This window comes from Lampetra planeri, chromosome 60 (assembly GCF_965212315.1).
Source record: "Lampetra planeri chromosome 60, kcLamPlan1.2.h2, whole genome shotgun sequence".
In the NCBI taxonomy this organism is placed as follows: domain Eukaryota; kingdom Metazoa; phylum Chordata; class Hyperoartia; order Petromyzontiformes; family Petromyzontidae; genus Lampetra; species Lampetra planeri.
In genome coordinates this window covers 2,293,553-2,317,280 of record NC_136166.1, presented here as the reverse complement: position 1 = coordinate 2,317,280, position 23,728 = coordinate 2,293,553, and the positions used below count along the sequence as shown (strand labels likewise).

The window sequence follows — 23,728 nt, the reverse complement described above, 5'->3', positions numbered from 1 at the left end:
GCCTTAATCCAGTGCCTTAGACCGCTCGGCCACGCTACCTGGTCTTTGACAGCAGCAACATTAATCGCAAAGGGGCATCATCACCAATAGCTAGTGGGAAAATTGTATTAAAAGCGTCGTGGCTGAAACACCTTTTTAAGTTCGTCATTCCGTAAAAAAGGCAGTTGATACCGGCGGGATTTGAACCCAAACCTCCAAAGAATGCTGAGACTTAATTCGGCACCAACGTCCACCCGGCCCCTTTACCAATACGTTCGAAGCGCTTCCAGAAATCGCCAATGGGCATCATCACCAGGAGCTTGTCGTGAAATGATTTTTATTGTGCCGAAGCTAAAACAAATATTTTGCAGGTTGTGTTTTACATAAAACAAGATTTGGCAGCGGTGGGATTTGAACCCACGCCTCCAAAGAGACTGGAGCCTTAATCCAGCGCCTTAGACCGCTCGGCCACGCTACCTGGTGATTGAATGCAGCAACAGAAATCGCAAAGGGGCATCATCACCAATAACTAGTGGGAAAATTGTATTCAAAGCGTCGTGGCTGAAACACATTTTTAAGGTCGTCATTACGTAAAAAAGGCAGTTGGTACCGGCGGGATTTGAACCCAAACCTCCAAAGAATGCAGAGACTTAATTCGGCACAAACGTCCACCCGGCCCTTTTACTAATACGTTCGAAGCGCTTCCAGAAATGGAAAATGGGCATCATCACCAGGAGCTTGTCGTGAAATGATTTTAATTGTATCGAAGCTAAAACAAATATTTTGCAGGTCGTGTTTTACATAAAACAAGATTTGGCAGCGGTGGGATTTGAACCCACGCGTCCAAAGCGACTGGAGCCTAAATCCAGCGCCTTAGAACGCTCGGCCACGCTACCTGGTCATTGACAGCAGCAACAGAAAACGCAAAGGGGCATCATCACCAATAGCTAGTGAGAAAATTGTATTCAAAGCGTCGTGGCTGAAACACATTTCTAAGGTCGTCATTACGTAAAAAAAGTCAGTTGGTACCAGCGGGATATGAACCCAAACCTCCATAGAATGCAGAGACTTAATTCGGCACAAACGTCCACCCGGCCCCTTTACCAATACGTTCGAAGCGCTTCCAGAAATGGCCAATGGGCATCATCACCAGGAGCTTGTCGTGAAATGATTTAAATTGTGTCGAAGCTAAAACAAATATTTTCCAGGTTGTGTTTTACATAAAACAAGATTTGGCAGCGGTGGGATTTGAACCCACGCCTCCAAAGAGACTGGAGCCTAAATCCAGCGCCTTAGACCGCTCGGCCACGCTACCTGGTTATTGACAGCAGCAACAGAAAACGCAAAGAGGCATCATCACCAATAGCTAGTGGGAATATTGTATTCAAAGCGTCGTGGCTGAAACACATTTCTACGGTCGTCATTACGTAAAAAAAGTCAGTTGGTACCGGCGGGATTTGAACCCAAACCTCCAAAGAATGCAGAGACTTAATTCGGCACAAACGTCCACCCGGCCCCTTTACCAATACGTTCGAAGCGCTTCCAGAAATGGAAAATGGGCATCATCACCAGGAGCTTGTCGTGAAATGATTTTAATTGTGTCGAAGCTAAAACAAATATTTTGCAGGTTGTGTTTTACATAAAACAAGATTTGGCAGCGGTGGGATTTGAAACCACGCCTCCAAAGCAACTGGAGCCTAAATCCAGCACTTAAGACCGCTCGGCCACGCTACCTGGTCATTGACCGCAGCAACAGAAAACGCAAAGAGGCATCATCACCAATAGCTAGTGGGAAAATTGTATTAAAAGCGTCGTGGCTGAAACACCTTTTTAAGTTCGCCATTACGTAAAAAAAGGCAGTTGGTACCGGCGGGATTTGAACCCAAACCTCCAAAGAATGCAGAGACTTAATTCGGCACAAACGTCCACCCGGCCCCTTTACCAATATGTTCGAGCGCTTCCAGAAATGGCCAATGGGCATCATCACCAGGAGCTTGTCGTGAAATGATTTTAATTGTGTCGAAGCTAAAACAAATATTTTGCAGGTTGTGTTTTACATAAAATATGGTTTGGCAGCGGTGGGATTTGAACCCACGCCTCCACAGAGACTGGAGCCTTAATCCAGCGCTTTAGACCGCTCGGCCACGCTACCTGGTCATTGACTGCAGCAACAGAAATCGCAAAGGGGCATCATCACCAATAACTAGTGGGAAAATTGTATTCAAAGCGTCGTGGCTGAAACACATTTTTAAGGTCGTCATTACGTAAAAAAAGGCAGTTGGTACCGGCGGGATTTGAACCCAAACCTCCAAAGAATGCAGAGACTTAATTCGGCACAAACGTCCACCCGGCCCCTTTACCAATACGTTCGAAGCGCTTCCAGATATATCCTATGGGCATCATCACCAGGAGCTTGTCGTGAAATGATTTTAATTGTGTCGAAGCTAAAACAAATATTTTGCAGGTTGTGTTTTACATAAAACAAGATTTAGCAGCGGTGGGATTTGAACCCACGCCTCCAAAGAGACTGGAGCCTTAATCCAGCGCCTTAGAACGCTCGGCCATGCTACCTGGTCATTGACAGCAGCAACAGAAATCGCAAAGGGGCATCATCACCAATAGCTAGTGGGAAAATTGTATTCAAAGCGTCGTGGCTGAAACACATTTTTAAGTTCATCATTCCTTAAAAGGCAGTTGGTACCTGCGGGATTTGAACCCAAACCTCCAAAGAATGCAGAGAATTAATTCGGTACAAACGTCCACCCGGCCCCTTTACCAATACGTTCGAAGCGCTTCCAGAAATGGCCAATGGGCATCATCACCAGGAGCTTATCGTGAATTGATTTTAATTGTGTCGAAGCTAAAACAAATATTTTTGCAGGTTGTGTTTTACATAAAACAAGATTTGGCAGTGGAGAGATTTGAACCCACGCCTCCAAAGAGACTGGAGGCTAAATCCAGCGCCTTAGACCGCTCGGCCACGCTACCTGGTCAGTGACAGCAGCAACAGAAATCGCAAAGGGGCATCGTCATCAAAAGCTAGTGTTAAAGTTGTATTAAAAGCGTCGTGGTTGAAACACATTTTTAAGTTCGTCATTCCTTAAAAAAGGCAGTTGGTACCGGCGGGATTTGAACCCAAACCTCCAAAGAATGCAGAGCCTTAATTCGGCACCAACGACCACCCGGCCCCTTTACCAATATGTTCGAGCGCTTCCAGAAATGGCCAATGGGCATCATCACCAGGAGCTTGTCGTGAAATGATTTTAATTGTGTCGAAGCTAAAACAAATATTTTGCAAGTTGTGTTTTACATAAAGCAAGATTTGGCAGCAGTGGGATTTGAACCCATGCCTCAAAAGAGACTGGAGCCTTAATCCAGCGCCTTAGACCGCTCGGCCACGCTACCTGGTCATTGACTGCAGCAACAGAAATCGCAAAGGGGTATCATCACCAATAGCTAGTGGGAAAATTGTATTCAAAGCGTCGTGGCTGAAACACATTTTTAAGGTCGTCATTACGTAAAAAAAGGCAGTTGGTACCGGCGGGATTTGAACCCAAACCTCCAAAGAATGCAGAGACTTAATTCGGCACAAACGTCCACCCGGCCCCTTTACCAATATGTTCGAGCGCTTCCAGAAATGGCCAATGGGCATCATCACCAGGAGCTTGTCGTGAAATTATTTTGATTGTGTCGAAGCTAAAACAAATATTTTGCAGGTTGTGTTTTACATAAAACAAGGTTTGGCAGCGGTGGGATTTGAACCCACGCCTCCAAAGAGACTGGAGCCTTAATCCAGCGCCTTAGAACGCTCGGCCACGCTACCTGGTCATTGACTGCAGCAACAGAAATCGCAAAGGGGCATCATCACCAATAACTAGTGGGAAAATTGTATTCAAAGCGTCGTGGCTGAAACACATTTTTAAGGTCGTCATTACGTAAAAAAAGGCAGTTGGTACCGGCGGGATTTGAACCCAAACCTCCAAAGAATGCAGAGACTTAATACGGCACAAACGTCCACAAGGCCCCTTTACCAACACGTTCGAAGCGCTTCCAGAAATATCCAATGGGCATCATCACCAGGAGCTTGTCGTGAAATGATTTTAATTGTGTCGAAGCTAAAACAAATATTTTGCAGGTTGTGTTTTACATTAAACAAGATTTGGCAGCGGTGGGATTTGAACCCACGCCTCCAAAGAGACTGGAGCCTTAATCCAGTGCCTTAGACCGCTCGGTCACGCTACCTGGTCTTTGACAGCAGCAACATTAATCGCAAAGGGGCATCATCACCAATAGCTAGTGGGAAAATTGTATTAAAAACGTCGTGGCTGAAACACCTTTTTAAGTTCGTCATTCCGTAAAAAAGGCAGTTGATACCGGCGGGATTTTAACCCAAACCTCCAAAGAATGCAGAGACTTAATTCGGCACCAACGTCCACCCGGCCCCTTTACCAATATGTTCGAGCGCTTCCAGAAATGGCCAATGGGCATCATCACCAGGAGCTTGTCGTGAAATGATTTTAATTGTGTCGAAGCTAAAACAAATATGTTGCAGGTTGTGTTTTACATAAAACAAGGTTTGGCAGCGGTGGGATTTGAATCCACGCCTCCAAAGAGACTGGAGCCTTAATCCAGCGCCTTAGACCGCTCGTCCACGCTACCTGGTCATTGACTGCAGCAACAGAAATCGCAAAGGGGCATCATCACCAATAACTAGTGGGACAATTGTATTCAAAGCGTCGTGGCTGAAACACATTTTTAAGGTCGTCATTACGTAAAAAAGGCAGTTGGTACCGGCGGGATTTGAACCCAAACCTCCAAAGAATGCAGAGACTTAATTCGGCACAAACGTCCACCCGGCCCCTTTACCAATAAGATCGAAGCGCTTCCAGAAATGGCCAATGGGCATCATCACCAGGAGCTTGTCGTGAAATGATTTTAATTGTGTCGAAGCTAAAACAAATATTTTGCAAGTTGTGTTTTACATAAAACAAGATTTGGCAGCAGTGGGATTTGAACCCATGCCTCCAAAAAGACTGGAGCCTTAATCCAGCGACTTAGACCGCCCGGCCACGCTACCTGGTCATTGACTGCAGCAACAGAAATCGCAAAGGTGCATCATCACCAATAGCTAGTGGGAAAATTGTATTCAAAGCGTCGTGGCTGAAACACATTTTTAAGGTCGTCATTACGTGAAAAAAGTCAGTTGGTACCGGCGGGATTTGAACCCAAACCTCCAAAGAATGCAGAGACTTAATTCGGCACCAACGTCCACCCGGCCCCTTTACCAATATGTTCGAGCGCTTCCAGAAATGGCCAATGGGCATCATCACCAGGAGCTTGTCGTGAAATGATTTTAATTGTGTCGAAGCTAAAACAAATATTTTGCAGGTTGTGTTTTACATTAAACAAGATTTGGCAGCGGTGGGATTTGAACCCACGCCTCCAAAGAGACTGGAGCCTTAATCCAGTGCCTTAGACCGCTCGGTCACGCTACCTGGTCTTTGACAGCAGCAACATTAATCGCAAAGGGGCATCATCACCAATAGCTAGTGGGAAAATTGTATTAAAAACGTCGTGGCTGAAACACCTTTTTAAGTTCGTCATTCCGTAAAAAAGGCAGTTGATACCGGCGGGATTTTAACCCAAACCTCCAAAGAATGCAGAGACTTAATTCGGCACCAACGTCCACCCGGCCCCTTTACCAATATGTTCGAGCGCTTCCAGAAATGGCCAATGGGCATCATCACCAGGAGCTTGTCGTGAAATGATTTTAATTGTGTCGAAGCTAAAACAAATATGTTGCAGGTTGTGTTTTACATAAAACAAGGTTTGGCAGCGGTGGGATTTGAATCCACGCCTCCAAAGAGACTGGAGCCTTAATCCAGCGCCTTAGACCGCTCGTCCACGCTACCTGGTCATTGACTGCAGCAACAGAAATCGCAAAGGGGCATCATCACCAATAACTAGTGGGACAATTGTATTCAAAGCGTCGTGGCTGAAACACATTTTTAAGGTCGTCATTACGTAAAAAAGGCAGTTGGTACCGGCGGGATTTGAACCCAAACCTCCAAAGAATGCAGAGACTTAATTCGGCACAAACGTCCACCCGGCCCCTTTACCAATAAGATCGAAGCGCTTCCAGAAATGGCCAATGGGCATCATCACCAGGAGCTTGTCGTGAAATGATTTTAATTGTGTCGAAGCTAAAACAAATATTTTGCAAGTTGTGTTTTACATAAAACAAGATTTGGCAGCAGTGGGATTTGAACCCATGCCTCCAAAAAGACTGGAGCCTTAATCCAGCGACTTAGACCGCCCGGCCACGCTACCTGGTCATTGACTGCAGCAACAGAAATCGCAAAGGTGCATCATCACCAATAGCTAGTGGGAAAATTGTATTCAAAGCGTCGTGGCTGAAACACATTTTTAAGGTCGTCATTACGTGAAAAAAGTCAGTTGGTACCGGCGGGATTTGAACCCAAACCTCCAAAGAATGCAGAGACTTAATTCGGCACCAACGTCCACCCGGCCCCTTTACCAATATGTTCGAGCGCTTCCAGAAATGGCCAATGGGCATCATCACCAGGAGCTTGTCGTGAAATGATTTTAATTGTGTCGAAGCTAAAACAAATATGTTGCAGGTTGTGTTTTACATAAAACAAGGTTTGGCAGCGGTGGGATTTGAATCCACACCTCCAAAGAGACTGGAGCCTTAATCCAGCACCTTAGACCGCTCGGCCACGCTACCTGGTCATTGACTGCAGCAACAGAAATCGCAAAGGGGCATCATCACCAATAACTAGTGGGACAATTGTATTCAAAGCGTCGTGGCTGAAACACATTTTTAAGGTCGTCATTACGTAAAAAAAGGCAGTTGGTACCGGCGGGATTTGAACCCAAACCTCCAAAGAATGCAGAGACTTAATTCGGCACAAACGTCCACCCGGCCCCTTTACCAATAAGTTCGAAGCGCTTCCAGAAATGGCCAATGGGCATCATCACCAGGAGCTTTTCGTGAAATGATTTTAATTGTGTCGAAGCTAAAACAAATATTTTGCAAGTTGTGTTTTACATAAAACAAGATTTGGCAGCAGTGGGATTTGAACCCATGCCTCCAAAAAGACTGGAGCCTTAATCCAGCGACTTAGACCGCCCGGCCACGCTACCTGGTCATTGACTGCAGCAACAGAAATCGCAAAGGTGCATCATCACCAATAGCTAGTGGGAAAATTGTATTCAAAGCGTCGTGGCTGAAACCGGCGGGATTTGAACCCAAACCTCCAAAGAATGCAGAGACTTAATTCGGCACCAACGTCCACCCGGCCCCTTTACCAATATGTTCGAGCGCTTCCAGAAATGGCCAATGGGCATCATCACCAGGAGCTTGTCGTGAAATGATTTTGATTGTGTCGAAGCTAAAACAAATATGTTGCAGGTTGTGTTTTACATAAAACAAGGTTTGGCAGCGGTGGGATTTGAATCCACGCCTCCAAAGAGACTGGAGCCTTAATCCAGCGCCTTAGACTGCTCGGCCACGCTACCTGGTCATTGACTGCAGCAACAGAAATCGCAAAGGGGCATCATCACCAATAACTAGTGGGAAAATTGTATTCAAAGCGTCGTGGCTAAAACACATTTTTAAGGTCGTCATTACGTGAAAAAAAGTCAGTTGGTACCGGCGGGATTTGAACCCAAACCTCCAAAGAATGCAGAGACTTAATTCGGCACAAACGTCCACCCGGCCCCTTTACCAACACGTTCGAAGCGCTTCCAGAAATATCCAATGGGCATCATCACCAGGAGCTTGTCGTGAAATGATTTTAATTGTGTCGAAGCTAAAACAAATATTTTGCAGGTTGTGTTTTACATAAAACAAGATTTGGCAGCGGTGGGATTTGAACCCACGCCTCCATAGAAACTGGAGCCTTAACCCAGCGCCTTAGAACGCTCGGCCACGCTACCTGGTCATTGACAGCAGCAACAGTAATCGCAAAGGGGCATCATCACCAATAGCTAGTGGGAAAATTGTATTCAAAGCGTCGTGGCTGAAACACCTTTTTAAGTTCGTCATTCCGTAAAAAAGGCAGTTGATACCGGCAGGATTTTAACCCAAACCTCCAAAGAATGCAGAGACTTTATTCGGCACCAACGTCCACCCGGCCCCTTTACCAATATGTTCGAAGCGCTTCCAGAAATGGAAAATGGGCATCATCACCAGGAGCTTGTCGTGATATGATTTTAATTGTGTCGAAGCTAAAACAAATATTTTGCAGGTTGTGCTTTACATAAAACAAGATTTGGCAGCGGTGGGATTTTAACCCACGCCTCCAAAGCGACTGGAGCCTTAATCCAGCGCCTTAGACCGCTCGGCCACGCTACCTGGTCATTGACTGCAGCAACAGAAATCGCAAAGGGGCATCATCACCAATAACTAGTGGGACAATTGTATTCAAAGCGTCGTGGCTGAAACACATTTTTAAGGTCGTCATTACGTAAAAAAAGGCAGTTGGTACCGGCGGGATTTGAACCCAAACCTCCAAAGAATGCAGAGACTTAATTCGGCACAAACGTCCACCCGGCCCCTTTACCAATAAGTTCGAAGCGCTTCCAGAAATGGCCAATGGGCATCATCACCAGGAGCTTTTGGTGAAATGATTTTAATTGTGTCGAAGCTAAAACAAATATTTTGCAAGTTGTGTTTTACATAAAACAAGATTTGGCAGCAGTGGGATTTGAACCCATGCCTCCAAAAAGACTGGAGCCTTAATCCAGCGACTTAGACCGCCCGGCCATGCTACCTGGTCATTGACTGCAGCAACAGAAATCGCAAAGGTGCATCATCACCAATAGCTAGTGGGAAAATTGTATTCAAAGTGTCGTGGCTGAAACACATTTTTAAGGTCGTCATTACGTGAAAAAAGTCAGTTGGTACCTGCGGGATTTGAACCCAAACCTCCAAAGAATGCAGAGACTTAATTCGGCACCAACGTCCACCCGGCCCCTTTACCAATATGTTCGAGCGCTTCCAGAAATGGCCAATGGGCATCATCACCAGGAGCTTGTCGTGAAATGATTTTGATTGTGTCGAAGCTAAAACAAATATGTTGCAGGTTGTGTTTTACATAAAACAAGGTTTGGCAGCGGTGGGATTTGAATCCACGCCTCCAAAGAGACTGGAGCCTTAATCCAGCGCCTTAGACTGCTCGGCCACGCTACCTGGTCATTGACTGCAGCAACAGAAATCGCAAAGGGGCATCATCACCAATAACTAGTGGGAAAATTGTATTCAAAGCGTCGTGGCTAAAACACATTTTTAAGGTCGTCATTACGTGAAAAAAAGTCAGTTGGTACCGGCGGGATTTGAACCAAATCCTCCAAAGAATGCAGAGACTTAATTCGGCACAAACGTCCACCCGGCCCCTTTACCAACACGTTCGAAGCGCTTCCAGAAATATCCAATGGGCATCATCACCAGGAGCTTGTCGTGAAATGATTTTAATTGTGTCGAAGCTAAAACAAATATTTTGCAGGTTGTGTTTTACATAAAACAAGATTTGGCAGCGGTGGGATTTGAACCCACGCCTCCAAAGAAACTGGAGCCTTAATCCAGCGCCTTAGAACGCTCGGCCACGCTACCTGGTCATTGACAGCAGCAACAGTAATCGCAAAGGGGCATCATCACCAATAGCTAGTGGGAAAATTGTATTCAAAGCGTCGTGGCTGAAACACATTTTTAAGTTCGTCATTCCGTAAAAAAGTCAGTTGGTACCGGCTGGATATGAACCCAAACCTCCAAAGAATGCAGAGACTTAATTCGGCACAAACGTCCACCCGGCCCCTTTACCAATACGTTCGAAGCACTTCCAGAAATGGAAAATGGGCATCATCACCAGGAGCTTGTCGTGAAATGATTTTAATTGTGTCGAAGCTAAAACAAATATTTTGCAGGTTGTGTTTTACATAAAACAAGATTTGGCAGCGGTGGGATTTTAACCCACGCCTCCAAAGCGACTGGAGCCTAAATCCAGCGCCTTAGACCGCTCGGCCACGCTACCTGGTCATTGACAGCAGCAACAGAAAACGCAAAGGGGCATCATCACCAATAGCTAGTGGGAAAATTGTATTCAAAGCGTCGTGGCTGAAACACATTTCTACGGTCGTCATTACGTAAAAAAAGTCAGTTGGTACCAGCGGGATTTGAACCCAAACCTCCATAGAATGCAGAGACTTAATTCGGCACAAACGTCCACCCGGCCCCTTTACCAATACGTTCGAAGCGCTTCCAGAAATGGCCAATGGGCATCATCACCAGGAGCTTGTCGTGAAATGATTTTAATTGTGTCGAAGCTAAAACAAATATTTTGCAGGTTGTGTTTTACATTCAACAAGATTTGGCAGCAGTGGGATTTGAACCCACGCCTCCAAAGAGACTAGAGCCTTAATCCAGTGCCTTAGACCGCTCGGCCACGCTACCTGGTCTTTGACTGCAGCAACATTAATCGCAAAGGGGCATCATCACCAATAGCTAGTGGGAAAATTGTATTAAAAGTTTCGTGGCTGAAACACCTTTTTAAGTTCGTCATTCCGTAAAAAAGGCAGTTGATACCGGCAGGATTTAAACCCAAACCTCCAAAGAATGCAGAGACTTTATTCGGCACCAACGTCCACCCGGCCCCTTTACCAATATGTTCGAAGCGCTTCCAGAAATGGAAAATGGGCATCATCACCAGGAGCTTGTCGTGAAATGATTTTAATTGTGTCGAAGCTAAAACAAATATTTTGCAGGTTGTGTTTTACATAAAACAAGATTTGGCAGCGGTGGGATTTTAACCCACGCCTCCAAAGCGACTGGAGCCTAAATCCAGCGCCTTAGACCGCTCGGCCACGCTACCTGGTCATTGACAGCAGCAACAGAAAACGCAAAGGGGCATCATCACCAATAGCTAGTGGGAAAATTGTATTCAAAGCGTCGTGGCTGAAACACATTTCTACGGTCGTCATTACGTAAAAAAGTCAGTTGGTACCAGCGGGATTTGAACCCAAACCTCCATAGAATGCAGAGACTTAATTCGGCACAAACGTCCACCCGGCCCCTTTACCAATACGTTCGAAGCGCTTCCAGAAATGGCCAATGGGCATCATCACCAGGAGCTTGTCGTGAAATGATTTTAATTGTGTCGAAGCTAAAACAAATATTTTGCAGGTAGTGTTTTACATTAAACAAGATTTGGCAGCGGTGGGATTTGAACCCACGCCTCCAAAGAGACTAGAGCCTTAATCCAGTGCCTTAGACCGCTCGGCCACGCTACCTGGTCTTTGACTGCAGCAACATTGATCGCAAAGGGGCATCATCACCAATAGCTAGTGGGAAAATTGTATTAAAAGTTTCGTGGCTGAAACACCTTTTTAAGTTCGTCATTCCGTAAAAAAGGCAGTTGATACCGGCAGGATTTAAACCCAAACCTCCAAAGAATGCAGAGACTTTATTCGGCACCAACGTCCACCCGGCCCCTTTACCAATATGTTCGAAGCGCTTCCAGAAATGGAAAATGGGCATCATCACCAGGAGCTTGTCGTGAAATGATTTTAATTGTGTCGAAGCTAAAACAAATATTTTGCAGGTTGTGTTTTACATAAAACAAGATTTGGCAGCGGTGGGATTTTAACCCACGCCTCCAAAGCGACTGGAGCCTAAATCCAGCGCCTTAGACCGCTCGGCCACGCTACCTGGTCATTGACAGCAGCAACAGAAAACGCAAAGGGGCATCATCACCAATAGCTAGTGGGAAAATTGTATTCAAAGCGTCGTGGCTGAAACACATTTCTACGGTCGTCATTACGTAAAAAAAGTCAGTTGGTACCAGCGGGATTTGAACCCAAACCTCCATAGAATGCAGAGACTTAATTCGGCACAAACGTCCACCCGGCCCCTTTACCAATACGTTCGAAGCGCTTCCAGAAATGGCCAATGGGCATCATCACCAGGAGCTTGTCGTGAAATGATTTTAATTGTGTCGAAGCTAAAACAAATATTTTGCAGGTAGTGTTTTACATTAAACAAGATTTGGCAGCGGTGGGATTTGAACCCACGCCTCCAAAGAGACTAGAGCCTTAATCCAGTGCCTTAGACCGCTCGGCCACGCTACCTGGTCTTTGACAGCAGCAACATTAATCGCAAAGGGGCATCATCACCAATAGCTAGTGGGAAAATTGTATTAAAAGCGTCGTGGCTGAAACACCTTTTTAAGTTCGTCATTCCGTAAAAAAGGCAGTTGATACCGGCGGGATTTTAACCCAAACCTCCAAAGAATGCAGAGACTTTATTCGGCACCAACGTCCACCCGGCCCCTTTACCAATATGTTCGAGCGCTTCCAGAAATGGCCAATGGGCATCATCACCAGGAGCTTGTCGTGAAATGATTTTAATTGTGTCGAAGCTAAAACAAATATTTTGCAGGTTGTGTTTTACATTAAACAAGATTTGGCAGCGGTGGGATTTGAACCCACGCCTCCAAAGAGACTAGAGCCTAAATCCAGCGCCTTAGACCGCTCGGCCACGCTACCTGGTCATTGATAGCAACAACAGAAAACGCAAAGGGGCATCATCACCAATAGCTAGTGGGAAAATTGTATTCAAAGCGTCGTGGCTGAAACACATTTCTACGGTCGTCATTACGTAAAAAAGGCAGTTGATACCGGCGGGATTTAAACCCAAACCTCCAAAGAATGCAGAGACTTTATTCGGCACCAACGTCCACCCGGCCCCTTTACCAATATGTTCGAGCGCTTCCAGAAATGGCCAATGGGCATCATCGCCAGGAGCTTGTCGTGAAATGATTTTAATTGTGTCGAAGCTAAAACAAATATGTTGCAGGTTGTGTTTTACATAAAACAAGGTTTGGCAGCGGTGGGATTTGAATCCACGCCTCCAAAGAGACTGGAGCCTTAATCCAGCGCCTTAGACCGCTCGGCCACGCTACCTGGTCATTGACTGCAGCAACAGAAATCGTAAAGGGGCATCATCACCAATAACTAGTGGGAAAATTGTATTCAAAGCGTCGTGGCTGAAACACATTTTTAAGGTCGTCATTACGTAAAAAAAGGCAGTTGGTACCGGCGGGATTTGAACCCAAACCTCCAAAGAATGCAGAGACTTAATTCGGCACAAACGTCCACCCGGCCCCTTTACCAATACGTTCGAAGCGCTTCCAGAAATGGCCAATGGGCATCATCACCAGGAGCTTGTCGTGAAATGATTTTAATTGTGTCGAAGCTAAAACAAATATTTTGCAGGTTTTGTTTTACATTAAACAAGATTTGGCAGCGGTGGGATTTGAACCCACGCCTCCAAAGAGACTGGAGCCTTAATCCAGCGCCTTAGACCGCTCGGCCACGCTAACTGCTCATTGACTGCAGCAACAGAAATCGCAAAGGGGCATCATCACCAATAGCTAGTGGGAAAATTGAATTCAAAGCGTCGTGGCTGAAACACATTTTTAAGGTCGTCATTACTTGAAAAAAAGTCAGTTGGTACCGGCGGGATTTGAACCCAAACCTCCAAAGAATGCAGAGACTTAATTCGGCACAAACGTCCACCCGGCCCCTTTACCAATACGTTCGAAGCGCTTCCAGAAATGGCCAATGGGCATCATCACCAGGAGCTTGTCGTGAAATGATTTTAATTGTGTCGAAGCTAAAACAAATATTTTGCAGGTTGTGTTTTACATTAAACAAGATTTGGTAGCGGTGGGATTTGAACCCACGCCTCCAAAGAGACTGGAGCCTTAATCCAGTGCCTTAGACCGCTCGGCCACGCTACCTGGTCTTTGACAACAGCAACATTAATCGCAAAGGGGCATCATCACCAATAGCTAGTGGGAAAATTGTATAAAAAGCGTCGTGGCTGAAACACCTTTTTAAGTTCGTCATTCCGTAAAATAGGCAGTTGATACCGGCGGGATTTGAACCCAAACCTCCAAAGAATGCAGAGACTTAATTCGGCACAAACGTCCACCCGGCCCCTTTACCAATACGTTCGAAGCGCTTCCAGAAATGGCCAATGAACATCATCACCAGGAGCTTGTCGTGAAATGATTTTAATTGTGTCGAAGCTAAAACAAATATTTTGCAGGTTGTGCTTTACATCAAACAAGATTTGGCAGCGGTGGGATTTGAACCCACGCCTCCAAAGAGACTGGAGCCTTAATCCAGCACCTTAGACCGCTCGGCCACGCTACCTGGTCATTGACTGCAGCAACAGAAATCGCAAAGGGGCATCATCACCAATAACTAGTGGGAAAATTGTATTCAAAGCGTCGTGGCTGAAACACATTTTTAAGGTCGTCATTACGTAAAAAAAGGCAGTTGGTACCGGCGGGATTTGAACCCAAACCTCCAAAGAATGCAGAGACTTAATTCGGCACAAACGTCCACCCGGCCCCTTTACCAATACGTTCGAAGCGCTTCCAGAAATGGAAAATGGGCATCATCACCAGGAGCTTGTCGTGAAATGATTTTAATTGTGTCGAAGCTAAAACAAATATTTTGCAGGTTGTGTTTTACATAAAACAAGATTTGGCAGCGGTGGGATTTGAACCCACGCCTCCAAAGCGACTGGAGCCTAAAACCAGCGCCTTAGACCGCTCGGCCACGCTACCTGGTCATTGACAGCAGCAACAGAAAACGCAAAGGGGCATCATCACCAATAGCTAGTGGGAAAATTGTATTCAAAGCGTCGTGGCTGAAACTCATTTCTAAGGTCGTCATTACGTAAAAAAAGTCAGTTGGTACCAGCGGGATTTGAACCCAAACCTCCATAGAATGCAGAGACTTAATTCGGCACAAACGTCCACCCGGCCCCTTTACCAATACGTTCGAAGCGCTTCCAGAAATGGCCAATGGGCATCATCACCAGGAGCTTGTCGTGAAATGATTTAAATTGTGTCGAAGCTAAAACAAATATGTTCCAGGTTGTGTTTTACATAAAACAAGATTTGGCAGCAGTGGGATTTGAACCCACGCCTCCAAAGAGACTGGAGCCTTAATCCAGCGACTTAGACCGCTCGGCCACGCTACCTGGTCATTGACAGCAGCAACAGAAAACGCAAAGAGGCATCATCACCAATAGCTAGTGGGAATATTGTATTAAAAGCGTCGTGGCTGAAACACCTTTTTAAGTTCATCATTTATTAAAAAGGCAGTTGGTACCGGCGGGATTTGAACCCAAACCTCCAAAGAATGCAGATACTTAATTCGGTACAAACGTCCACCCGGCCCCTTTACCAATACGTTCGAAGCGCTTCCAGAAATGGCCAATAGGCATCATCACCAGGAGATTATCGTGAATTGATTTTAATTGTGTCGAAGCTAAAACAAAGATTTTGCAGGTTGTGTTTTACATAAAACAAGATTTGGCAGTGGAGAGATTTGAACCCACGCCTCCAAAGAGAATGGAGGCTAAATCCAGCGCCTTAGACCGCTCGGCCACGCTACCTGGTCGTTGACAGCTGCAACAGAAATCGCAAAGGGGCATCGTCATCAAAAGCTAGTGTTAAAGTTGTATTAAAAGCGTCGTGGTTGAAACACATTTTTAAGTTCGTCATTCCTTAAAAAAGGCAGTTGGTACCGGCGGGATTTGAACCCAAACCTCCAAAGAATGCAGAGCCTTAATTCGGCACCAACGACCACCCGACCCCTTTACCAATATGTTCGAGCGCTTCCAGAAATGTCCAATGGGCATCATCACCAGGAGCTTGTCGTGAAATGATTTTAATTGTGTCGAAGCTAAAACAAATATTTTGCAGGTTGTGTTTTACATAAAACAAGATTTGGCAGCAGTGGGATTTGAACCCATGCCTCAAAAGAGACTGGAGCCTTAATCCAGCGCCTTAGACCGCTCGGCCACACTACCTGGTCATTGACTGCAGCAACAGAAATCGCAAAGGGGCATCATCACCAATAGCTAGTGGGAAAATTGTATTCAAAACGTCGTGGCTGAAACACATTTTTAAGGTCGTCATTACGTGAAAAAAGTCAGTTGGTATCGGCGGGATTTGAACCCAAACCTCCAAAGAATGCAGAGACTTAATTCGGCACAAACGTCCACCCGGCCCCTTTCCCAATACGTTCGAAGCGCTTCCAGAAATGGAAAATGGGCATCATCACCAGGAGCTTGTCGTGAAATGATTTTAATTGTGTCGAAGCTAAAACAAATATTTTGCAGGTTGTGTTTTACATAAAAAAAGATTTGGCAGCGGTGGGATTTGAACCCACGCCTCCAAAGCGACTGGAGCCTAAATCCAGCACCTTAGACCGCTCGGCCACGCTACCTGGTCATTGACAGCAGCAACAGAAAACGCAAAGGGGCATCATCACCAATAGCTAGTGGGAAAATTGTATTCAAAGCGTCGTGGCTGAAACACATTTCTAAGGTCGTCATTACGTAAAAAAAGTCAGTTGGTACCAGCGGGATTTGAACCCAAACCTCCATAGAATGCAGAGACTTAATTCGGCACAAACGTCCACCCGGCCCCTTTACCAATACGTTCGAAGCGCTTCCAGAAATGGCCAATGGGCATCATCACCAGGAGCTTGTCGTGAAATGATTTAAATTGTGTCGAAGCTAAAACAAATATTTTCCAGGTTGTTTTTTACATAAAACAAGATTTGGCAGCGGTGGGATTTGAACCCACGCCTCCAAAGAGACTGGAGCCTAAATCCAGCGCCTTAGACCGCTCGGCCACGCTAGCTGGTCATTGACAGCAGCAACAGAAAACGCAAAGAGGCATCATCACCAATAGCTAGTGGGAATATTGTATTAAAAGCGTCGTGGCTGAAACATCTTTTTAAGTTCATAATTCCTTAAAAAGGCAGTTGGTACCAGCGGGATTTGAACCCAAACCTCCAAAGAATGCAGAGACTTAATTCGGTACAAACGTCCACCCGGCCCCTTTACCAATACGTTCGAAGCGCTTCCAGAAATGGCCAATGGGCATCATCACCAGGAGCTTATCGTGAATTGATTTTAATTGTGTCGAAGCTAAAACAAATATTTTGCAGGTTGTGTTTTACATTAAACAAGATTTGGCAGCGGTGGGATTTGAACCCACGCCTCCAAAGAGACTGGAGCCTTAATCCAGTGCCTTAGACCGCTCGGCCACGCTACCTGGTCTTTGACAGCAGCAACATTAATCGCAAAGGGGCATCATCACCAATAGCTAGTGGGAAAATTGTATTAAAAGCGTCGTGGCTGAAACACCTTTTTAAGTTCGTCATTCCGTAAAAAAGGCAGTTGATACCGGCGGGATTTTAACTCAAACCTCCAAAGAATGCAGAGACTTAATTCGCCACCAACGTCCACCCGGCCCCTTTACCAATATGTTCGAAGCGCTTCCAGAAATAGCCAATGGGCATCATCACCAGGAGCTTGTCTTGAAATTGTTTTAATTGTGTCGAAGCTAAAACAAATATTTTTGCAGGTTGTGTTTTACATGAAACAAGATTTGGCAGCGGTGGGATTTGAACCCACGCATCCAAAGAGGCTGGAGCCTTAATCCAGCGCCCTAGACCGCTCGGCCACGCTACCTGGTCATTGACAGCAGCAACAGAAATCGCAAAGGGGCATCATCACCAATAGCTAGTGGGAAAATTGTATTCAAAGCGTCGTGGCTGAAACACATTTCTAAGGTCGTCATTACGTAAAAAAAGTCAGTTGGTACCGGCGGGATTTGAACCCAAACCTCCATAGAATGCAGAGACTTAATTCGGCACAAACGTCCACCCGGCCCCTTTACCAATATGTTCGAGCGCTTCCACAAATGGCCAATGGGCATCATCACCAGGAGCTTGTCGTGAAATGATTTTAATTGTGTCGAAGCTAAAAAAAATATGTTGCAGGTTGTGTTTTACATAAAACAAGGTTTGGCAGCGGTGGGATTTGAATCCACGCCTCCAAAGAGACTGGAGCCTTAATCCAGCGCCTTAGACCGCTCGGCCACGCTACCTGGTCATTGACTGCAGCAACAGAAATCGCAAAGGGGCATCATCACCAATAACCAGTTGGACAATTGTATTCAAAGCGTCGTGGCTGAAACACATTTTTAAAGTCGTCATTACGTAAAAAAAGGCCGTTGGTACCGGCGGGATTTGAACCCAAACCTCCAAAGAATGCAGAGACTTAATTCGGCACAAACGTCCACCCGGCCCCTTTACCAATACGTTCGAAGCGCTTCCAGAAATGGCCAATGGGCATCATCACCAGGAGCTTGTCGTGAAATGATTTTAATTGTGTCGATGCGAAAAAACATATTTTGTAGGTTGTGTTTACGTAAAACAAGATTTGGCAGCGGTGGGATTTGAACCCATGCCTCCAACGTGACTGGAGCCTTAATCCAGCGCCTTAGACCGCTCGGCCACGCTACCTGGTCATTGACAGCAGCAACAGAAATCGCAAAGGGGCATCATCACCAATTGCTAGTGGGAAAATTGTATTCAAAGCTTCGTGGTTAAAACACATTTTTAAGTTCGTCATTCCTTAAAAAAGGCAGTTGGTACCGGCGGGATTTGAACCCAAACCTCCAAAGAATGCAGAGACTTAATTCGGCACAAACGTCCACCCGGCCCCTTTACCAATACGTTCGAAGCGCTTCCAGAAATGGCCAATGGGCATCATCACCAGGAGCTTGTCGTGAAATGATTTTAATTTTGTCGATGCTATAAAACATATTTTGGAGGTTGTGTTTTACGTAAAACAAGATATGGCAGCGGTGGGATTTGAACCCACGCCTCCAAAGAGACTGGAACCTTAATCCAGCGCCTTAGACCGCTCGGCCACGCTACCTGGTCATTGAATGCAGCAACAGAAATCGCAAAGGGGCATCATCACCAATAACTAGTGGGAAAATTGTATTCAAAGCGTCGTGGCTGAAACACATTTTTAAGGTCGTCATTACGTAAAAAAGGCAGTTGGTACCGGCGGGATTTGAACCCAAACCTCCAAAGAATGCAGATACTTAATTCGGCACAAACGTCCACCCTGCCTCTTTACCAATACGTTCGAAGCGCTTCCAGAAATGGCCAATGGGCATCATCACCAGGAGCTTGTCGTGAAATGATTTTAATTGTGTCGAAGCTAAAACAAATATTTTGCAGGTTGTGTTTTGCATAAAACAAGATTTGGCAGCGGTGGGATTTGAACCCACGCCTCCAAAGAGACTGGAGCCTTAATCCAGCGCCTTAGACCGCTCGGCCACGCTACCTGGTCGTTGACCGCAGCAACTGAAATCGCAAAGGGGCATCATCACCGATAGCTAGTGGGAAAATTGTATTCAAAGCGTCGTGGCTGAAACACCTTTTTAAGTTCGTCATTCCTTAAAAAAGGCAGTTGGTACAGCGGGATTTGAACCCAAACCTCCAAAGAATGCAGAGACTTAATTCGGCACCAACGACCACCCGGCCCCTTTACCAATACGTTCGAAGCGCTTCCAGAAATGGCCAATGGGCATCATCACCAGGAGCTTGTCGTGAAATGATTTTAATTGTGTCGAAGCTAAAACAAATATTTTGCAGGTTGTGTTTTACATAAAACAAGATTTGGCAGCAGTGGGACTTGAACCCATGCCTCCAAAGAGACTGGAGACTTAATCCAGTGCCTTAGACCGTTCGGCCACGCTACCTGGTCATTGACTGCAGCAACAGAAATCGCAAAGGGGCATCATCACCAATAACTAGTGGGAAAATTGTATTCAAAGCTTTGTGGTTGAAACACATTTTTAAGGTCGTCATTACGTAAAAAAGGCAGTTGGTACCGGCGGGATTTGAACCCAAACCTCCAAAGAATGCAGAGACTTAATTCGGCACAAACGTCCACCCGGCCTCTTTACCAATACGTTCGAAGCGCTTCCAGAAATGTCCAATTTGCATCATCACCAGGAGCTTGTCGTGAAATGATTTTAATTGTGTCGAAGCTAAAACAAATATTTTGCAGGTTGTGTTTTACATAAAACAAGATTTGGCAGCGGTGGGATTTGAACCCATGCCTCCAATTAGACTGGAGCCTTAATCCAGCGCCTTAGACCACTCGGCCACGCTACCTGGTCATTGACAGCAGCAACTGAAATCGCAAAGGTGCATCATCACCAATAGCTAGTGGGAAAATTGTATTTAAAGCGTCGTGGCTGAAACACCTTTTTAAGTTCGTCATTCCTTAAAAAAAGCAGTTGGTACCGGCGGGATTTGAACCCAAACCTCCAAAGAATGCAGAGACTTAATTCGGCACCAACGACCACCCGGCCCCTTTACCAATATGTTCGAGCGCTTCCAGAAATGGCCAATGGGCATCATCACCAGGAGCTTGTCGTGAAATGATTTTAATTGTGTCGAAGATAAAACAAATATTTTGCAGGTTGTGTTTTACATAAAACAAGTTTTGGCAGCGGTGGGATTTGAACCCATGCCTCCAAAGACACTGGAGCCTTAATCCAGCGCCTTAGACCGCACGGCCACGCTACCTTATCATTGAACGCAGCAACAGAAATCGCAAAGGGGCATCATCACCAATAACTAGTGGGATAATTGTATTTAAAGCGTCGTGGCTGAAACACATTTTTAAGTTCGTCATTCCTTAAAAAAGGCAGTTGGTACCGGCGGGATTTGAACCCAAACCTCCAAAGAATGCAGAGACTTAATTCGGCACAAACGTCCACCCGGCCCCTTTACCAATACGTTCGAAGCGCTTCCAGAAATGGCCAATGGGCATCATCACCAGGAGCTTGTCGTGAAATGATTTTAATTTTGTCGATGCTATAAAACATATTTTGGAGGTTGTGTTTTACGTAAAACAAGATATGGCAGCGGTGGGATTTGAACCCACGCCTCCAAAGAGACTGGAACCTTAATCCAGCGCCTTAGACCGCTCGGCCACGCTACCTGGTCATTGAATGCAGCAACAGAAATCGCAAAGGGGCATCATCACCAATAACTAGTGGGAAAATTGTATTCAAAGCGTCGTGGCTGAAACACATTTTTAAGGTCGTCATTACGTAAAAAAGGCAGTTGGTACCGGCGGGATTTGAACCCAAACCTCCAAAGAATGCAGATACTTAATTCGGCACAAACGTCCACCCGGCCCCTTTACCAATACGTTCGAAGCGCTGCCAGAAATGGCCAATGGGCATCATCACCAGGAGCTTGTCGTGAAATGATTTTAATTGTGTCGAAGCTAAAACAAATATTTTGCAGGTTGTGTTTTGCATAAAACAAGATTTGGCAGCGGTGGGATTTGAACCCACGCCTCCAAAGAGACTGGAGCCTTAATCCAGCGCCTTAGACCGCTCGGCCACGCTACCTGGTCGTTGACCGCAGCAACTGAAATCGCAAAGGGGCATCATCACCGATAGCTAGTGGGAAAATTGTATTCAAAGCGTCGTGGCTGAAACACCTTTTTAAGTTCGTCATTCCTTAAAAAAGGCAGTTGGTACAGCGGGATTTGAACCCAAACCTCCAAAGAATGCAGAGACTTAATTCGGCACCAACGACCACCCGGCCCCTTTACCAATACGTTCGAAGCGCTTCCAGAAATGGCCAATGGGCATCATCACCAGGAGCTTGTCGTGAAATGATTTTAATTGTGTCGAAGCTAAAACAAATATTTTGCAGGTTGTGTTTTACATAAAACAAGATTTGGCAGCAGTGGGACTTGAACCCATGCCTCCAAAGAGACTGGAGACTTAATCCAGTGCCTTAGACCGTTCGGCCACGCTACCTGGTCATTGACTGCAGCAACAGAAATCGCAAAGGGGCATCATCACCAATAACTAGTGGGAAAATTGTATTCAAAGCTTTGTGGTTGAAACACATTTTTAAGGTCGTCATTACGTAAAAAAGGCAGTTGGTACCGGCGGGATTTGAACCCAAACCTCCAAAGAATGCAGAGACTTAATTCGGCACAAACGTCCACCCGGCCTCTTTACCAATACGTTCGAAGCGCTTCCAGAAATGTCCAATTTGCATCATCACCAGGAGCTTGTCGTGAAATGATTTTAATTGTGTCGAAGCTAAAACAAATATTTTGCAGGTTGTGTTTTACATAAAACAAGATTTGGCAGCGGTGGGATTTGAACCCATGCCTCCAATTAGACTGGAGCCTTAATCCAGCGCCTTAGACCACTCGGCCACGCTACCTGGTCATTGACAGCAGCAACTGAAATCGCAAAGGTGCATCATCACCAATAGCTAGTGGGAAAATTGTATTTAAAGCGTCGTGGCTGAAACACCTTTTTAAGTTCGTCATTCCTTAAAAAAAGCAGTTGGTACCGGCGGGATTTGAACCCAAACCTCCAAAGAATGCAGAGACTTAATTCGGCACCAACGACCACCCGGCCCCTTTACCAATATGTTCGAGCGCTTCCAGAAATGGCCAATGGGCATCATCACCAGGAGCTTGTCGTGAAATGATTTTAATTGTGTCGAAGATAAAACAAATATTTTGCAGGTTGTGTTTTACATAAAACAAGTTTTGGCAGCGGTGGGATTTGAACCCATGCCTCCAAAGACACTGGAGCCTTAATCCAGCGCCTTAGACCGCACGGCCACGCTACCTTATCATTGAACGCAGCAACAGAAATCGCAAAGGGGCATCATCACCAATAACTAGTGGGATAATTGTATTTAAAGCGTCGTGGCTGAAACACATTTTTAAGTTCGTCATTCCGTAAAAAAGGCAGTTGATACCGGCGGGATTTGAACCCAAACCTCCAAAGAATGCAGAGACTTAATTCGGCACAAACGTCCACCCGGCCCTTTACCAATACGTTCGAAGCGCTTCCAGAAATGGCCAATGGGCATCATCACCAGGAGCTTGTCGTGAAATGATTTTAATTTTGTCGATGCTATAAAACATATTTTGGAGGTTGTGTTTTACGTAAAACAAGATATGGCAGCGGTGGGATTTGAACCCACGCCTCCAAAGAGACTGGAACCTTAATCCAGCGCCTTAGACCGCTCGGCCACGCTACCTGGTCATTGAATGCAGCAACAGAAATCGCAAAGGGGCATCATCACCAATAACTAGTGGGAAAATTGTATTCAAAGCGTCGTGGCTGAAACACATTTTTAAGGTCGTCATTACGTAAAAAAGGCAGTTGGTACCGGCGGGATTTGAACCCAAACCTCCAAAGAATGCAGATACTTAATTCGGCACAAACGTCCACCCGGCCCCTTTACCAATACGTTCGAAGCGCTTCCAGAAATGGCCAATGGGCATCATCACCAGGAGCTTGTCGTGAAATGATTTTAATTGTGTCGAAGCTAAAACAAATATTTTGCAGGTTGTGTTTTGCATAAAACAAGATTTGGCAGCGGTGGGATTTGAACCCACGCCTCCAAAGAGACTGGAGCCTTAATCCAGCGCCTTAGACCGCTCGGCCACGCTACCTGGTCGTTGACCACAGCAACTGAAATCGCAAAGGGGCATCATCACCGATAGCTAGTGGGAAAATTGTATTCAAAGCGTCGTGGCTGAAACACCTTTTTAAGTTCGTCATTCCTTAAAAAAGGCAGTTGGTACAGCGGGATTTGAACCCAAACCTCCAAAGAATGCAGAGACTTAATTCGGCACCAACGACCACCCGGCCCCTTTACCAATACGTTCGAAGCGCTTCCAGAAATGGCCAATGGGCATCATCACCAGGAGCTTGTCGTGAAATGATTTTAATTGTGTCGAAGCTAAAACAAATATTTTGCAGGTTGTGTT

At 45.7% G+C, this 23,728-nt stretch overlaps 29 non-coding genes across 29 annotated transcripts in view; all 29 read right to left on the bottom strand.

Moving 5' to 3' along the window:
• TRNAL-AAG (transfer RNA leucine (anticodon AAG)) overlaps positions 1–39 on the bottom strand; it is an 82-nt gene extending 43 nt beyond the window's left edge. Inside the window, exon 1 of the tRNA in view lies at positions 1–39. This exon is cut by the window's left edge and continues 43 nt beyond it. This is a non-coding gene — a tRNA (tRNA-Leu).
• Positions 40–375: 336 nt separating this feature from the next.
• TRNAL-AAG (transfer RNA leucine (anticodon AAG)) lies at positions 376–457 on the bottom strand. Its single transcript has one exon. It is a non-coding gene; the product is annotated as a tRNA-Leu (tRNA).
• A 336-nt stretch (positions 458–793) lies between these two features.
• On the bottom strand, positions 794–875 carry TRNAL-UAG (transfer RNA leucine (anticodon UAG)). Its single transcript has one exon. It is a non-coding gene; the product is annotated as a tRNA-Leu (tRNA).
• A 337-nt stretch (positions 876–1,212) lies between these two features.
• On the bottom strand, positions 1,213–1,294 carry TRNAL-UAG (transfer RNA leucine (anticodon UAG)). The gene has a single exon. It is a non-coding gene; the product is annotated as a tRNA-Leu (tRNA).
• Positions 1,295–2,049: 755 nt separating this feature from the next.
• TRNAL-AAG (transfer RNA leucine (anticodon AAG)) lies at positions 2,050–2,131 on the bottom strand. Its single transcript has one exon. It is a non-coding gene; the product is annotated as a tRNA-Leu (tRNA).
• A 1,171-nt stretch (positions 2,132–3,302) lies between these two features.
• Positions 3,303–3,384, bottom strand: TRNAL-AAG (transfer RNA leucine (anticodon AAG)). The gene has a single exon. It is a non-coding gene; the product is annotated as a tRNA-Leu (tRNA).
• Positions 3,385–3,720: 336 nt separating this feature from the next.
• Positions 3,721–3,802, bottom strand: TRNAL-AAG (transfer RNA leucine (anticodon AAG)). Its single transcript has one exon. It is a non-coding gene; the product is annotated as a tRNA-Leu (tRNA).
• Positions 3,803–9,952: 6,150 nt separating this feature from the next.
• Positions 9,953–10,034, bottom strand: TRNAL-UAG (transfer RNA leucine (anticodon UAG)). Its single transcript has one exon. It is a non-coding gene; the product is annotated as a tRNA-Leu (tRNA).
• A 337-nt stretch (positions 10,035–10,371) lies between these two features.
• TRNAL-AAG (transfer RNA leucine (anticodon AAG)) lies at positions 10,372–10,453 on the bottom strand. Its single transcript has one exon. It is a non-coding gene; the product is annotated as a tRNA-Leu (tRNA).
• A 336-nt stretch (positions 10,454–10,789) lies between these two features.
• TRNAL-UAG (transfer RNA leucine (anticodon UAG)) lies at positions 10,790–10,871 on the bottom strand. The gene has a single exon. It is a non-coding gene; the product is annotated as a tRNA-Leu (tRNA).
• Positions 10,872–11,207: 336 nt separating this feature from the next.
• On the bottom strand, positions 11,208–11,289 carry TRNAL-AAG (transfer RNA leucine (anticodon AAG)). The gene has a single exon. It is a non-coding gene; the product is annotated as a tRNA-Leu (tRNA).
• A 336-nt stretch (positions 11,290–11,625) lies between these two features.
• TRNAL-UAG (transfer RNA leucine (anticodon UAG)) lies at positions 11,626–11,707 on the bottom strand. Its single transcript has one exon. It is a non-coding gene; the product is annotated as a tRNA-Leu (tRNA).
• Positions 11,708–12,044: 337 nt separating this feature from the next.
• Positions 12,045–12,126, bottom strand: TRNAL-AAG (transfer RNA leucine (anticodon AAG)). Its single transcript has one exon. It is a non-coding gene; the product is annotated as a tRNA-Leu (tRNA).
• Positions 12,127–12,461: 335 nt separating this feature from the next.
• TRNAL-UAG (transfer RNA leucine (anticodon UAG)) lies at positions 12,462–12,543 on the bottom strand. The gene has a single exon. It is a non-coding gene; the product is annotated as a tRNA-Leu (tRNA).
• Positions 12,544–12,878: 335 nt separating this feature from the next.
• TRNAL-AAG (transfer RNA leucine (anticodon AAG)) lies at positions 12,879–12,960 on the bottom strand. The gene has a single exon. It is a non-coding gene; the product is annotated as a tRNA-Leu (tRNA).
• Positions 12,961–13,297: 337 nt separating this feature from the next.
• On the bottom strand, positions 13,298–13,379 carry TRNAL-AAG (transfer RNA leucine (anticodon AAG)). Its single transcript has one exon. It is a non-coding gene; the product is annotated as a tRNA-Leu (tRNA).
• Positions 13,380–13,717: 338 nt separating this feature from the next.
• On the bottom strand, positions 13,718–13,799 carry TRNAL-AAG (transfer RNA leucine (anticodon AAG)). Its single transcript has one exon. It is a non-coding gene; the product is annotated as a tRNA-Leu (tRNA).
• Positions 13,800–14,135: 336 nt separating this feature from the next.
• On the bottom strand, positions 14,136–14,217 carry TRNAL-AAG (transfer RNA leucine (anticodon AAG)). The gene has a single exon. It is a non-coding gene; the product is annotated as a tRNA-Leu (tRNA).
• Positions 14,218–14,554: 337 nt separating this feature from the next.
• TRNAL-UAG (transfer RNA leucine (anticodon UAG)) lies at positions 14,555–14,636 on the bottom strand. The gene has a single exon. It is a non-coding gene; the product is annotated as a tRNA-Leu (tRNA).
• Positions 14,637–16,226: 1,590 nt separating this feature from the next.
• On the bottom strand, positions 16,227–16,308 carry TRNAL-UAG (transfer RNA leucine (anticodon UAG)). The gene has a single exon. It is a non-coding gene; the product is annotated as a tRNA-Leu (tRNA).
• Positions 16,309–16,645: 337 nt separating this feature from the next.
• On the bottom strand, positions 16,646–16,727 carry TRNAL-UAG (transfer RNA leucine (anticodon UAG)). Its single transcript has one exon. It is a non-coding gene; the product is annotated as a tRNA-Leu (tRNA).
• A 335-nt stretch (positions 16,728–17,062) lies between these two features.
• TRNAL-AAG (transfer RNA leucine (anticodon AAG)) lies at positions 17,063–17,144 on the bottom strand. The gene has a single exon. It is a non-coding gene; the product is annotated as a tRNA-Leu (tRNA).
• Positions 17,145–17,899: 755 nt separating this feature from the next.
• Positions 17,900–17,981, bottom strand: TRNAL-AAG (transfer RNA leucine (anticodon AAG)). Its single transcript has one exon. It is a non-coding gene; the product is annotated as a tRNA-Leu (tRNA).
• A 754-nt stretch (positions 17,982–18,735) lies between these two features.
• On the bottom strand, positions 18,736–18,817 carry TRNAL-AAG (transfer RNA leucine (anticodon AAG)). The gene has a single exon. It is a non-coding gene; the product is annotated as a tRNA-Leu (tRNA).
• A 336-nt stretch (positions 18,818–19,153) lies between these two features.
• Positions 19,154–19,235, bottom strand: TRNAL-AAG (transfer RNA leucine (anticodon AAG)). Its single transcript has one exon. It is a non-coding gene; the product is annotated as a tRNA-Leu (tRNA).
• A 1,588-nt stretch (positions 19,236–20,823) lies between these two features.
• On the bottom strand, positions 20,824–20,905 carry TRNAL-AAG (transfer RNA leucine (anticodon AAG)). Its single transcript has one exon. It is a non-coding gene; the product is annotated as a tRNA-Leu (tRNA).
• Positions 20,906–21,241: 336 nt separating this feature from the next.
• On the bottom strand, positions 21,242–21,323 carry TRNAL-AAG (transfer RNA leucine (anticodon AAG)). The gene has a single exon. It is a non-coding gene; the product is annotated as a tRNA-Leu (tRNA).
• A 1,587-nt stretch (positions 21,324–22,910) lies between these two features.
• On the bottom strand, positions 22,911–22,992 carry TRNAL-AAG (transfer RNA leucine (anticodon AAG)). Its single transcript has one exon. It is a non-coding gene; the product is annotated as a tRNA-Leu (tRNA).
• Positions 22,993–23,328: 336 nt separating this feature from the next.
• TRNAL-AAG (transfer RNA leucine (anticodon AAG)) lies at positions 23,329–23,410 on the bottom strand. Its single transcript has one exon. It is a non-coding gene; the product is annotated as a tRNA-Leu (tRNA).
• Between the last annotated feature and the right edge of the window lie 318 nt (positions 23,411–23,728).